Source organism: Nyctereutes procyonoides, unplaced genomic scaffold (assembly GCF_905146905.1).
Source record: "Nyctereutes procyonoides isolate TBG_1078 unplaced genomic scaffold, NYPRO_anot_genome, whole genome shotgun sequence".
Lineage (NCBI taxonomy): Eukaryota > Metazoa > Chordata > Mammalia > Carnivora > Canidae > Nyctereutes > Nyctereutes procyonoides.
The window spans coordinates 44,634,297-44,650,001 of record NW_026575120.1 but is presented as its reverse complement, the minus strand read 5'-3'; the positions used below and the strand labels follow the sequence as shown (position 1 = coordinate 44,650,001).

Genomic DNA, 15,705 nt, shown 5'->3' with positions numbered 1-15,705 from the left:
GTCGAATAAGTAAATACAATTTTTTTTAAGTAAAAGACTTATTTAAGTCTTTGCCAAGATTATAAGTTGGATGAGAAATCAGAAGTCATTGAAATGCACCATTGCTACCTACTGTCTATATTTCCATGAAAAACTTATTATGCTATGATTCTACATTTTAAAAAACACATTTATATATCTTCTACCTACCCACAAATGTTTTATACAAACTGTGTTTTAAAGTAAGATTGTATGTGTAACATGACTTTAAAATTGTAATTTGTCAGTACAAATGTAGAGGACTATTGATGTAAGTAGTCATTGGTAATAACTCATTTTCTATATATTACTTATAAGTAACAAGCTAATATTTTAGTGTGCAATTAGAATTATTACCCCACGTTTTTTTTCTTGAAAAATGAATATCCTGGAACTTTGACAGTGTCCCTTCCAACATCAGAAATATTCCCTGTCTCCTACCTAAGATCTTCATGTGATCTGAGGCACTACTGCTTATAGACTCATTATAAGACATGTCCATAAAAGCAGGATATACATATATTTTCACAATTTTTCTTAACTGCTATTTAAAACACTTTTGTGAAAATTATGCATGGGTGTGAAGTGTTGAGTGATTTACAGTGATTCATTTTGGATTCAGGGTTGGTGATTTCTTTCCCTATATGACCCCACATTCCTTTCTAATGATCAACCTCTTATACATGTAGGCTGTTGGGCACATGGATTTTCTTTTTTATCCAGCTTAAGTTTCTGCCTCAGTTCCTTTGCCTGAGTCCCACCCTGCTGTGCATACCTGGACAGTAAACATCTCAGCATGATCCTTCTTCTAAAAGAGTCCAGAAGAAAAGACATGAATGCTACTCGTCCTTTCCCTTCTTCCCATGAATTCATACTTCTCTGCTTGATTTTCCTGAATAGTAGACTTCCCAAGCCAAAGGAATGGCCAAAGCGAAGTTTCCCTGTACTAGTCTAACAGGACAGAACACAGTAATGTTTCTCACCCTGCCTTTTATATCTGTAACTCATTTCTTCTTAAGTTAGCATTCCTGCAAAATGGTGGATTGACATACTCTCTGCTGGTCCCAGAGGGCTTGCTGTCATCCTCATGTTTGTCCCATAGTTCACTGAAGAGGTCACACATATGCAGTTGATTTACTATAATATATTTTCACAGATGTTATTTGGAGTTTGGTCTGACCAGGTGAAGCAGGATAATTCATTATTAAGTAACCTGAGTTTTTTATGCCAGGGAGCATTTGCATAAAAAAACAAGGTTAATAATTACTCATATTGAGGGAATGGGAAGGGAAGAGGATCTTTTTATATAATAATCTTCTATCCTTTGCTGCCAAGACAGCAGCCACCTGGTCACCCAAGGGAGTTAATCTTCTAGGGTCTACTCCCCCTACCACAATCGAGCAGCGCCACGGAGCTGAATGATGCTCAGGTTTGTGGGGACGAGGAGCGTACTGGGGTCATGTAGAGCAGAAATAAGGAAGCAGCTTGATTGGAGGATGGCTGAAACACAGCAGTTCTGATAAATGCAGATGCACAGATTCCACTACTGCTGGTGAGATTATCCGCTGACATTTCTGTTATTTTTGACATTGTGAATAGGTAGGAATATTTTATTGTTAATTTAGCAATTAGACACCAAACACAGGGAAAAAACAAAACAAAACAGTAGCGTTCTGTTGTTATATTGTCTCCTTATAAACACTGCAGATTAAGTCATCAGAGCTCTCATTTTTCCATATTTCCATGTTGTCAAAGATAGGTGGGGGTGCAAAGGGCAGAGGGTTAACATTCCAGTTCCTTCCACTTTCCAGGCCTGAGGGAAACCTTTTAGTTAAATCATGTCATTTAATCCCATTATAATTTGGACGTGTTGTTCTTGGCCAAGTTTCAAAAGAAATTAGCTTCAAATCTTGGTATTTTACCAATCCCTGTCCCTCGGAGGGTAACATCCACTTACTCCTTTGTGTGTTGAATTAAAAAAAAAACAAAACAAAAACTTAAAATTTCAATTGTCTGTATTATTCAGAAGAATATATTTAAAAGGCTGGCCAACATGGCAGGGATATTAATCCCTGCAACGAGGAGGACCCTTGTGAGTCGGTTTCAATAGCCCACATTTCCTGACTACTTCTGTACAACATCACCGCCTGTTTCCGCAGCCCCTCTTCAGAATGCAGCCACAAAAGGCAGCAATCCAGGGGCTGCTGCTCTCATTGAGCAGGTGAAGTGAGGGAAGATGGATTCTTCTATCATCTCACCAAAGAATTGCTTATTCTATTCAGATTTATAGTGTCTGCAGAACAAGAGCGCTGTCACTCATAATGGCCCTGGCCATTATTTATTTATGAGCGCAGGCAGCGGCTGTGATTCACAGGGCGGCGGGCAGCTGCTGTGCCAGCCTGCCATCCGTCATCGCCTCTTTCTCTGCTAGCACTGTCAGCGCTCCTGTGAAAGCTGCCCTCTCCCACTTTCAGCCTACGCACTCCGCATGTGTTTGACCGTTGCCCTCCAGTTCTAGAAGGGAGCAGCCGGCTCACACACAGGACACGAAGATTGACCACGCAGAGCCTACAGGATCATCTTGGACCCATGAGAGAGATGTGGAATCGCACTTGAGCTAATGAGAAAGACCCTCCCTTCCAATCAAGTAGTAGCTACTGGACAGTGGGCATGGGGTGCCAAGGGCCTTGCGGGGAGAACCTGCCAGGAGTACATCTACACCAAGGAAAGAAGGCAACATGACACAGATGGAGAGGAAAGGATGCCTCCATTCCCACAAATAGGTTATCTTCTTTGTTCCCTTCCTCTTTTTCCTTAAGCCAATGCGAGTAGGGTTTCTGTATCTTGGAATGGAGAGAATTATGATGAATAAGCAGCCGATGCTTTTATTGAGGATGAGATGGGATCGGATACTAGAGACAAGTGAGTGAATCCAGAGAGATGAAACCATCCATGATCGAGGGACCGATGCCACCGCAACATCGCTTGTTGCATGTGCAAACTGGGCCGGATAAGCTCAGGATATCACATCTAGAGGAAAGGATGAGCCTTTTCTCCAACATCTCCTGGAACAGAGACTGTAGGCAATTTATTTCAAATGAGTGGATACACGTATCTTTGGTGCACTGTGTTTGTCAGGCTTTGATGACCACTAGATAGTATTTTGCTCATTTTAAAAAGATTAAAACTTGGGGGGAATCCTGGATGGCTTAGTCGGTTATATGCCTAACTCTTGGTTTCAGCTCAGGTCATGATCTTGGGGTTGGGATGAGCTCAGGCTGGGCTCAGTGGGGAGTCGCTTGAGATTCTCTCCTTCTCTCCCTCCCTCTCCCTGTGCCCCTCCCTGAAACCCACTCATGCGCGCGCGCTCTCTCTCTCTCCCCCCCCTCTTCCTCTTGCACACTCTCTCAAATAAATAAACAAAAATCTTAAAAAAGAACATCAAATATTGGGAACAGAAAAGTTGCTATGTACTCCCCGAATCACGCACTTGTAATAGGAACAGAGTCAGGATTTAAAGCTACATCTGCCTGACCTGAACGGACATTCAATTTATTATTTTTTTAAAGATTTATTTCTTTATGTGAAAGAGAGAGAGAGAGAGAGCACGTGCATGTAGTGGGAAGGAGAGAAACTCAAGCAGCGTCCGTGCTGAGCACTGAGCTTAACATAGGGCTCAGTCCTGTGATCTCTGAGCTGAAACCAAGAGTCAGACCCTTCACGGACCCAGGGGCCCCCACTCTCAATTTATTAATAACACTAATGATGGTAGTTATTTTGCTAACTCCAGTAGTTATATTTTTTCTGGGATAAAAGACATGCTTGATCAAAAGGACCTCACCCACCAACCAGCACCTAAAATCTTAAAAATTATATTGCCTAAAATCTTCATTCCTAGACTTTTCTCTGAATTCAGATTTTCTTAATTGCTGTGCTTCTAGGCAGAATACTTAAAATATGTCTAAACATATTATACTGAATACTTTTCCAAAGTCAAAGGGAATTTTTGCCGGTATTAAATTATCTAATCATATTGATTAAAGAATCTATGTTTTAGATTCCTCTTGATACACCTACATTTTGGAGTCTTATTAAGTCTCTATGTTTTACATAGAGCTATTTTATTTATAATTTTTGATACATTGTTTAATGTGAATCTCATGGGACCCCATTTATATATAATTGATTTAATTTTTTTTTAACTTGAGTTACTTGACACATACTGCTGTATTAGTTTCGGGTGTACAACATAGTGATCCAACATCTCTGAATGTTATGTTACACTATGTTATGCTGTGCTACCATCTGTCACTATACAACCCTATGACAACACCATTATACCTTATGCTTTACCTTTCATTCCCATGACCTATTCGTCCCCATAACTGGAAGCCTCCCATTCCCCTTCACCCATTGTGTCCGACTCCTCACTCCTTTCCCCTCTGGCAACCATCAGTTTGTTCTTTGTTTTTATATGTCTGATTCTGCTTTCTGCTTGTCTATTCATTTGATTGGATTTTAGATTCCATGTGTGAGGGATAACAGGGACTTGGAAAATCACATAATTTGGAAGTGGCAGGGCTGAGTATGTGAAATGCTGAACTTGATGAGGGCAGGAACATTTAAAGACTAATCAGGGAGAGCACGTGACTTTGATTCATTTGCTGCCATGAGGAAAAGGAAATACACTTTACAGGAACAAAAAAATTGTGATTAGTTGAAACATGACTAAACAGGCTCTATTATGAAGCAGAAATATTTATAGACTATTAAATGTAAAAGGAGAGCTCATAAATTCACAAGGATTATAAAAGCAGCTTCCAAGATGCACTCTGTGATGGGCATACTCCGACCTGAAAGTAGTAGATTAACCATTATAGAGAAAGAGAAACCCGAGATGGGTGAAGGATTCCCAAGAGTACACTTAATTCGGTTAATTTATATGATAGGGAGTTAGAAATTTGCCAGTTAGGTTGGTGAAATATTGACAGTGACCTCTGAGGAACTGTGATTATTGAGTCTGTGAGAACCCAGGTGAAGGAATACCCCTATGCTTCATTCAGTGTGGATTCTTCTAGAAGAAGCTATATTGGACTCACACATTTTGTTTTTTCTTTAAAGTGGGCAAGAGAAAAGTATCCATAAAATGGGGTTGTGAAAATTAAGTGTGCATCAAAATCATCTGGCATGCTTGTAAACAAACAAACAAACAAAACAGAACAAAACGAAAACACAGATTGTTGGGCTCCAGTTGAAGATTGTTGGGAAGTCTGGATCGGAACTCAGAAATTTATGTTTAACAAATTCGCAGTTGATACTGATGCTGCTGTTCTGGTAACTATATGTTGGGAACCACTGGGTTAGCCATGGTGCCTTGTGCTCAGCTAGCCATTTGACATCATATTCCTTTCAGCCATCTGGAGAAGCCCAGGTGTTACGTAAGCACACCATTAGGCTGCATTTTTTTAATCTCCAGGCCCAACTGATATAACACTTTCATCAGAATTTCTGTTGATTATGCTGTTGGTAACCATATAAAGCCTTGGCATTCACTAGCTCTTTTCAAGTTGCCAAGTTGAGTCATGCATGTGCCCTTTCTTATAACTTCAGAAAAATGGAATTCACTCTAAATTGTTTAGGTAGAAAATGAATTTCCTAATGATTCTTAAGTGAGTCATAGAATTATCAGGATGGCCAAAGGGATATACACGAGGATAAAATCACAGGGACAATGCTCAAAACCATAACACCAAACTGGCCTACTGCTGTGTCCTACTGGAGTGGCTTAACTTGCAAACCATCCTCAATCCAGAACCATATTGCATTATTAGCCTGCCTTTGAAATCTTTAGCATCATCCCTCCCAGAGAGTAAATTCTCCCCACAGAGCCCTTTGTGTAACGTTGCTCACCTCTGCATTGAGTTCTGTGGTTCCATGTGACCTTAAATCACAAACTTGTATCACCAAAAATGAACTAAGAAATATATGTTTTGAACTCTACCTTGGAAAGACATCACTTAGAATGTGCGGTCCTATCCAAATTTAGGGAGATGTTCAAAAATCTCAGATGGCCTTCTCGGTGGTTGTTCTGGTTTATTGTATGTTGCAAATGGTGCCAAATCTAATGTGTTAAGACAACAATGGATCATCTTTCATGTTTCTGTGGGCAAACTGGGTGAACTAGGTGCTTCCTGCTTAAAGTCTGTCATTCAGTTGCAGTTGGAAGTGGTTGGGGCTGTGTCTATCTGAAGGCTGGACGAGGCTGGGTGTGCAAGATGGCTCACTCACATCGATGTCAGGAGGAGCTGGGGATCAGCTGAGGAGTCATCTGGGTCTTCTTATAACATGATGGCTGGATTTAGGAGAACTCAAGTGAAGAGTAAGTGTGAGGCAAGAATAAGAAGAAATTGTCCAGGGTAGTCCAGAGGATTATCCCTGTATTGGGCCCAGGACCACTTCTATCATTCTCTATGGATCATAGGACCTTCCCAGATTCAAAAGACAAAAGGGTGGCAATATTATATTGTAGAAGAATATGCAGGGGTGGAGTTGTGGTCCTGACCATCTTTGGAATAGTGCTCCTTGAAAGTGGACAGATGGAGTGTATTTGCAGCTAATTAAAAAAAAAAAACCATGCCCACCACATGTGTGTGTGCTCATGTACACTTGAGCTCATGTACATGCCATGCACATACACATACTCACCTCGGTGTTTCAGTGCTGGTTTCAAATTCTAAGGCAATTGTCTTTACAGTTTACTGTGGAAGACAGAATGTGAGATCTCTCACTGTGATAGAAATAGGATGGAGATTAGATGCGGGACTTCTTCCCTCCCAACCACAGGTGAAAAGTGAGTTTCATCAACACAGGTTTTCATAGTGATGCTATCTAATAATGTACATCATTTCTGCCCAAGTCCTAGGTCAACTTTAAGACAATTTTCTAAAAAAAAAAATGTTTATGCTTCAAACATGGGGTTAGACTTGTCCATCAGATTGATGCTCTACTGTTTTGAAGTCAAACCTTACAAAATTGAATATCCTGATGAATTAGTAGTTTCTTATAAATAATAAATTGCATATTAGAATAATCTTTAAAAATGAAGGGATCCATTCATTCTATGACTTTGCTTCTCAAACATGGAGCTGGTTTCACCTTAGAAAGACAATTGCGTATTTTCCTTGTTGATCCTCAATTAGATAAGAAACTAATGATCCTCATTACTCCATCCACATCTGAAAAAAACAGTAAAAGTGGGCACTGTCATTGTCCATCCCTGTTGAGAAGCTTTATAAACACAGCTTTGCTGTGGAATTGCTGTCAAGCTAAAAGAATTCTAGACAACACTCAAGATTTCTTCACACTTGATTACCCGAGGCGTTCTGTGGACACCCACTAAGGTTATTTACAAGCACTCACTGAGATCACTTAGAACTTCTTCAAAACCCGAGGGCTTTTTTGAATCTTTGGAAACTGCTTCCAAATTCCAACAGTTGTGAAGAAATTATTTCTTTTGAGTACTTGTAAAATAATTTAGTGCCATCATGAAAACAAATGCAGATTGGTATACTGAGTTGTACCGAATGAAAACTGTCTTACATATAGAATTAAAGAATATAAATGTGGAGGCTTTTCATTTTGCTGTCCATCCCTTCACAGTTTGGCATCACTTTGAAGTGAATAAAAGGCTCTGCTGTACTTAAGCTAATCATTTAAAATATGAGGATTAAGTTTTAGGATTTGATTAGAGGGAGAAGTTTTTAAGTGTCGCCTTCTTATGCATAAGCATCTACTTAAGTCCTCTACTTTCAAAATGAATGTACCACCCTCAGACCTGTAACATCAAAGTGCAGGGTTCCTAGGATTTGGCTTGTCCATATGATAATTATCTGTTCTTCTTCTGAAAGAGAGGACAGGACCTGGCATGATGAGCTAAGGGAAGGGAGGGCTGGTTGTTTTTCAGACCTTCAGCAGATCTTTCTGTTTATAGCCCAATACTCTTACCATTTTCCAGAGAACTGGGAGAGTTCTTCAACAAAAATATGATGACTTCTCAGCCTTTCCCAATGCCATTTGGTTTTTTAGGATATACTAAATCAGTTATTAATTTACTATCTCCTTTCCATATTACTATTTTTCTTACTGTTGTCTCAAGTTGCATGTTTTTGTTGATTTTTTTCCTTTCAAAATATCTGCTTACTATTTTTTAAGGAGATTTAGGAAATAAAAATACAAAAGCATTTTTTTTAGGGTAGAGAGAGTACTCCATGTGGTGGAGAGAGTAATCCATCCACTATTATATGGGGACATGTTATTATTCATTAATCCAAGTCCATTTTCCAATGTACAACACCAAGAATGACCCTGATGTGAACTACGGACTCTGGATCATAACAGTATCACTATGGGTTCATCAGTCATAACAAAGGTACCGTATGATGAGGGATGTTGACAGTGGATTATTATTTTACAAGTACTCAAAAGAAATCATTTTCAGTGCAAGGTCTGATTGAGATCTCGCTCTCCTTCTCTGCCTCCCCTGGTTGCATTCTCTCTCTCTCTCTCTCTCTCTCTCTCTCTCTCTCTCAGATACATACATACATACATACATACATACATACATACATCTTTAAAAGGGAGTTGTTTTGTAGAGAAGAAAATACATGGCTCCAGAAATTCTTGAATGAAGCCAGAGCTATGATTTAAAGAGTTGACTGCTGGGATGTAATAAAGCACTTGGAGAAAGCCTGAAGACTGAATGGTATCAGTCTCCTGAAGGATACAGTCAGGATTAGTTTTTTATGAGAAGAGAAAGGTATAGAAAGATGAAAGAAATGATTACATCATGCTTTGTGAAAGACATAAATATGTGGTCCAAGTGTGGGGCACTGTGGGGTTATAAGAAATGCACTGATGTAAAGATCACATGACTTGACTCCATCGGAAACTGAGAGATGCTCTCCATGCTGCAGGGTGAGTGATATTGGGCAAATCACTGTCTCCCTTTGTGCTTCAAGGGCCTGGCTGATTATCTCTAGACCCCCTTGGGTTATGCCATGACCTGAAGAGTTGGATTGAATTTGGCTTGGACTTACTCGAAACGTTTCTAGTTTAGGTGCTGTCTATAAGCTACCAGCTTCTACATCAAAGGGATCAGCAGACATACTAGACATTGAACATCAGGAATCAGTCATTCTGCATGAAATTTGCAATATACTAGTGTCTTCATCAATTTTCCTTTAGCAGAAAGTACAGTAGAGCCTCAGGAGGAACTGAGGTCCCTACAGCCCACTTCCTAATCTTGATGAGGTCACTAACTTTGATAGTCTTCCCTTCCCGAAACCTGCCTTGCCTGAACACCATATTTAATCAACTCCCAGATTCTGCAGTACCACATTCTAAATATATCTCCACACCATTCTTTGTTCTTTTTCTCCACTTTTAGTGCCCAAGGCGAGCTTCTCACCCTTGATCTTGGTTCTACTGACATATACGTATGGAAATGGTTGGACTCCGAGGTTCCATGTCTTGCTTTCTACATAACCACTAGAAAATACTAAAGTATGTATCTGTGTCACTGTCAAAGTTATATAATGATAAAACAATGATTTTTAAAAATGTAAAAGGCATGTCCCTTAGCACGACATAGCAGGACCTGGGCAATATGGCCACTGTTCCCCTTTCCATTAACCAATGATATATACTTTTCCTCCTGGATCATAAAGGACCCACCACCGAGTTCTCTCTGTTGTAATGCCACCTCTGTCCATCACCTACTCATTCTATTTTTGAGGTCTCAGCTCTGGCACCATTTCCAGAAATGTTTACTTTACTTCCATTTCTCAGTCTGAGTTGGGTTCTGTCCTTTTCTCTACTTGAGCATCTCTCTAACAATACCTCAGCAGAGCTTATCGCCACCTGTTATGTTCATCTAAATGACCTTCTGCAGGCAGGGAGCAAGTGCTGTTTTTGTTACTGCATTCATAGTCCCTAGCCTAAGTAATCAATAAGTACTCATTGAAAAAATACATGATTTTGTCCTCTCCAGATCATTTGGGGGAAAAAAATATGTCTTTATGATGATGCTTGGTACCCTTTGTAAGTGTTCTAGAAAATAATTCACAGAGAAATATTACATCAAAAAATTTAACTGAGTTTCTGTGCATTGATTTGCTAAATTTCAGAGTTTTATACCCACATGCAGCATGCAAAGGTGCATTAAGCAGAAGCATTATCAAAGAAAAAAATTCTCACATTCCGCAAAATGGGAAAGCAGGCTTTATTCAGGACCACCGTCGGAGGGATAGGGATTACCGCAATGGGGTTTTGCAATACAGGAGGGAGATGGGGCTCTACTCTGAATACAAGGAAAGACAAGGATTTATACCCAAGGAACAAAGTGGGGTTGGTGCATGGAGAATTATTAAGAGGAAATATCAGGGATAGGGTGGATTCCGCATAAACTGACTTAGCAGGAACCTTGCCGAACTTGATCTCTTGAGGACATGCCCAAGGATGGTGCCTTGTCAAAACTGGCTTAGAGGAGTCAGAACAGAGCAGTTATGGAGAAGGTCGATATCCATGGCAATTAATGCCAAATGCCATGAGCACAGTCTCATTTATTATATAAGTGAAAAAAGTCTCTTTAGAAAAAGGTAACTTACTTACTGGCCCATGGAAGTTGTGATACAGAATACCTATAAACTTTGAATTGGTTCATCTTTTCTCAACACTATAAAAATTATTTCTACCAATAACAGTATAATGCAGATACTATCCCAGAAGGAGATTTTAACAAAATCAGATATATAGGGCCCATAGCTAGCTTAGTCTGTGGATCCTGTGACTCTTGATCTCAGGTTGTGTGTTCAAGCACCAGGTTGGGTTTAAAGATTACTTAAAAATAATTTTTAAGTAAATAAATTAAAATAAATTTCAAAATAAGAAGTGATTATCATTTGGCAAAGTCTATGACTTCCAGTATACTGGATTTTCTGAGGTCCTTTTACCCTGAGATGAATGGAATGTAATCAGGAAATTAGTTTTATTTGATAAAGAGCAAAATTAATTATACAAACATCAAACATAAATTCATTAGTAGAAATAGCATGATGTGAGTATGTATACCCTCAACCCTTTTCCTTTGTAGACTAGAATCACCACACAATTTCTGAAGAAGCGAGCAGCCGTTGGCCAGATTGTAAACATAACAACCGATAATCAGTTATTCAAATAAAATCCTCCTGCAAATCACTCGTTAAAAATAATGTGTGTGAGTTTAACAGGGAACTATCTATGCAAGCTCTTGTTAAATCTACTCACTGGGTGGTTTAGTGGTTGAGCACCTGCCTTTGGCTCAGGGCGTGACCCCGTGGTCCCGGGATCGAGTCCTGCATCGGGCTCCCTGCATGGAGCCTGCTTCTCCTTCTGCCTGTGTCTCTGCCCCTCTCTGTGTGTCTCTCAGGAATAAGTAAATAAAATCTTTTAAAAAAATCTATTCACTGTTCTGTTTCCACAGTCCATTTATTTAAGCCTGATGTGAGTAAAGGAAGAGTCGGAGGAACCGGTTTCACAGGCAACAGGTGACATGTGTCCATTCCTGAATCTCAATGGAAACCACACAAAACAGAAGGAAGTTTGGTGAGAGATGAGCAATAACCCAACTTAAACTCTCCAAACTCCCCCTCCCCACCTGTCAGTGCTCAGCTGGGACATTCGGTTCATTCTTCATTCATGAAAACATCTCACAATTGCTCGAACCTACCAATACAACTGATTTAGACGACACACTAGCTGGAGAATGATTGAGCAGAGCTCCAAACTCAAAAAATAATAGGACATGCAGACTTGAAACTCCCGGAATTTTTTTTTTTTGATAATTGAATTTCATTCAGTGTTAGCCATTAAAAGAAATGAGTGAAAAAAGAACCATTTCCAATTGCAATTTCAAGAAATGACCAGGATGACATGAACCAGAAATTCACATTCAGAATCACCAATTTTACACATACAACTCCTTTATCTTCAGAAGAAGAAATCCCTGCATATCTAGAGCATGAAGCGTGTCAAATCACGTGGTTGTAGATGAAAAACAACAGCTTTTCACTGCTTTATATCTCTGGCCATCTTCATAGATAGCACTGGAACATCAATACAACTTTTCTAGAAATTGTGTTAGGTAAAGGTTTCCTAAGTGACATTGTTGTCCTGACACATAAAACTTAAGCAGCCAAAGGGAAAGGTAACAGTCCTTTTGCAACATTCGAACCACCTGTGCCTAGGGGTTTTCTTCAAAGGTGAGCAAAGAGTTCTTGCTTTCAGAGAGAGCGGCGGTCCCCTTCTTTTCACCAGAAGTTTCCAGAAAGTCTGCCCTCAGCGTGACAGGTTGAACCGCTCCCCAGAGGCTTTCGTTCTCTACCGAGATCACGAAGAGTCCTGACACATTTTATCATAGTTCTCCACATAACGATGCAGAATTTCTACAAAGAACACCTGACAAGAACCGTTTCTGGTTGTTTCCTGATATTGCTCCTTTTCATCCTTACCAGGATCCTCATCCCCCACCCACACCCCTCCCCACCTTAAGTGGTAAATAAAACACATTGCCTGGCTGTTGGAATATTACTGTACGAGTTTCATTCACTTCTAAATGGACAGTTTATTTTTATTTTTTTTAAGATTTTATTTACTTATTCATGAGAGAGAGAGGCAGAGGGAGAGGCAGGCTCCATGCAGGGAGCCCGATGTGGGACTCGATCCCGGGACTCCAGGATCACGCCCTGGGCCAAAGGCAGGCACTAAACCACTGAGCCACCCAGGGATCCCTAAATGGACAGTTTAGACAGACAGCAGATTTTAAGAAGCGAGTTGTTGAGACATCAAGTGGATGCTTTGAATAAAATCTCTAGAACATATAGAAGTAATACTCCTCCTGGGATTCAGGCATCTGTACAAGTCCCTGGAAACCATGGAATATTGTTTAGGTATCTAACTAAGAATAACCATCAAAGGGAAATGAAAAGGTCATTTTAGCTCATGTCTCCTCTTTCTTAGAAGCCTTGTAATAGAAAAATAAACTCTTTTATTTTTGAAACAAACTACGTTTTTTTTTCCAGATCTTTCATCTTTCTAATCCAGCTGGAAGCACCCAGAAATGTTAGAAAAAGAGTAACACCAACAATCTTTGTGAAACTGTATTTACTGTGTTTTATATTTTTATTTTATATATCTTGTGAGTATGGCACTAACTTTAAACTTTGGGAGTCCTGTGATACATGTAAAAATAATTCATGATGATAGATTTTGAGAGGAACTTAATGATCGAATGTAGATATTCTTCATGAACACGTAATTGTTCAGTTTCATAGGTTGTTAAAGAGACTACACAAAAAGTGAATTTCCCATATAGATCTGTGTGAGCAATATACGGACAAACATGAGGGGAATGATATGATACCCTTTCATTCTCCCATGAAACTTTTACTCAGGATTCAGTCTGACTAGGAAACAGCACACATAAAGAGGGGAACCCTATCATTATTTAGGTTGTGGAAATGAAGCAAGAAAGTTATCAACAGGAGTTTATACTTAAACCTACTATGAGAGTGGGGAATACACCAATGGCTAGAGAGGGAGAGATAAATTTGGCAACAATGAGTGGAATATATAAATATGCGCTCTCTTTGTTCATGTTAATATGACACTGGAATCATGGAACTCTGTAGTTCCAGTGTCCAACTATTGGTGACCACTATATGTGGACTCTTAGGTGTTTAAAATCATTAAGAGTGTTTTATTTTGTTTTGAAAGATTTTATTTTTTGATTCATGAGAGAGACAGAGAAAGAGGCAGAGACACAGGCAGAGGGAGAAGCAGATTCCCTATGGGGAGCCTGATGTGAGACCCCGGGATCACAACCTGAGCGAAAGGCAGACAGTTAACCTCTGAGCCCCCCAGGTGTCCCAGAAGTGCTTGTTTTTGTGCATGTTTTTATTGCTTGATTTTGAAAATATTTTAGATTTTTGTATTTTGTATGCTCTGTCATAGCCTAGTATCCAGAAACCATGTCTGGCACATAATAGTTACTCAGCAAATGTTTGCTAATAAATTAATAAATATTATTGAGAGAAGCAGATCGGAGGCCTTTCTGGAAAAAGTTGAGACATATGGGTGCAATTCACAAAGCATTACCATTCTTTACTTGGTTCCTGGCAAAGAAAGAACCCTGCCAAGAACAAAGATGTCACTTTTCAAGTTTAATGTTTAAATTAGACTTTCAAAAGCTCATAAGACAGGCCACCAACATATAAAACTTCAGAGAAATTAAGTCCCAAGTGTGGAATTTAAACAAAAAGAGAGAAATTTGGTAAAGTGATTGTAGAATTTTTTTACTATAATCCATAGCATTAGTAAGATGAAAAAAGACGGGTTTTCTCACACGTCTCAGGAGGTTCCTATAATTCCTTTCCTGATCTCAGTCTCGGCTGAAGAGGTGTGCAGAGGTCTGAGAGAAGAAGGAAAAGATGTATGGATGGTCGTGTGAGATCTGGGCTCTCACAGCTTGCTCTTGGTCGGAAGGCCCCAGTGAGTTTCAGGAGCACTACAAGTCCCGGATAAATTTTGTGAGTTCCATATCAGGAGAAACTTTGTCCCTCTTCTTTCTGATTGGAATCCTGAAGGGGAACACCCTGTCATAGGACAGTGTGACATACATGGATGACGGGACCTGAGAAAGCCCAGTACCTGTTCCACCTCAATATTCCAGTGAAACGGAGCCAGTGATGTTCCCAGGTCCCTCATGGGAGACACCGAAGTTGCCTAAGAATTGAGGATTAGTGTTCTGGCCAGAGAATTGTGTAATAAAGACTTAGGGAACTCCACAGCTAAGGGTACAAGGTGCAGAAGGCAATGAGAAGAGATAGAAGATGCCCTGAGTCTTTGAGGACCAGTCACAGCACAGAGTCAAGGAGTGAGATGGTGGGGTGGGCACAACTCTGTGTATTGACCCTGTTGAAGAGAACAGACCACAGGTTACATGAACCATGGATCCAGAGCCCACAGGAAGACACACAGGGGTCCAGGAAGCATCAGAAGACAGAAAAGACCAGATGCTCCAAGACTAGGCCAGGATGATAGGAGCTGAGCTCTCAAATCCCCCTTACAAAGACTAGATCACATTCAGAACAAGGGTGAGAAGGAGGAAGGAAGAATCATTAATTCACAGAAATTGCATCTTGAATTTGGCAAAATCTTTTTCCTACACAACTATTATAAGCCTTACGTGGCCAAATTCCCTTAAAAGAGCAAAAATCAATTTTCAATCTTTGGTGGAATTATGATTTCCAAGGAGAAATCAGTTATCAGGTAATCTGCATGCTTACATTGCTGCTCAACTATAAGGTGATGAATCTCAAACCTGAACAACAATGAGGAGAGAGTACACTTGCTTTTGAATAATTAACTAAGCAACCTTGTGTTCTATCCTAGAAACAATGGATGATAAAGTGATGGATTACCCCCAAGAAGATTACAACCTAGTGGGAAAGACAAATATATACATATCTGTGAAAAAATTAAAAGCAAGAAAAATTCCTAAGGATAGGTTGAGAAAGTCTCAAATATGTGATGGCAATGGCATGTAGTTGGAAATTGGAAGCCATGAATCCCATTCCTACCCCAACACTCTTT

The 15,705-nt window shown here is 39.8% G+C and overlaps 1 long non-coding RNA gene across 1 annotated transcript; it reads left to right on the top strand.

The window, feature by feature from the left end:
• The first annotated feature begins 1,356 nt into the window (after nt 1–1,356).
• On the top strand, nt 1,357–12,611 carry LOC129516011 (uncharacterized). The gene is made up of 3 exons (XR_008665690.1): nt 1,357–1,447; nt 9,464–9,579; nt 11,537–12,611. It is a non-coding gene; the product is annotated as an uncharacterized LOC129516011 (long non-coding RNA).
• Nucleotides 12,612–15,705: the final 3,094 nt, after the last annotated feature.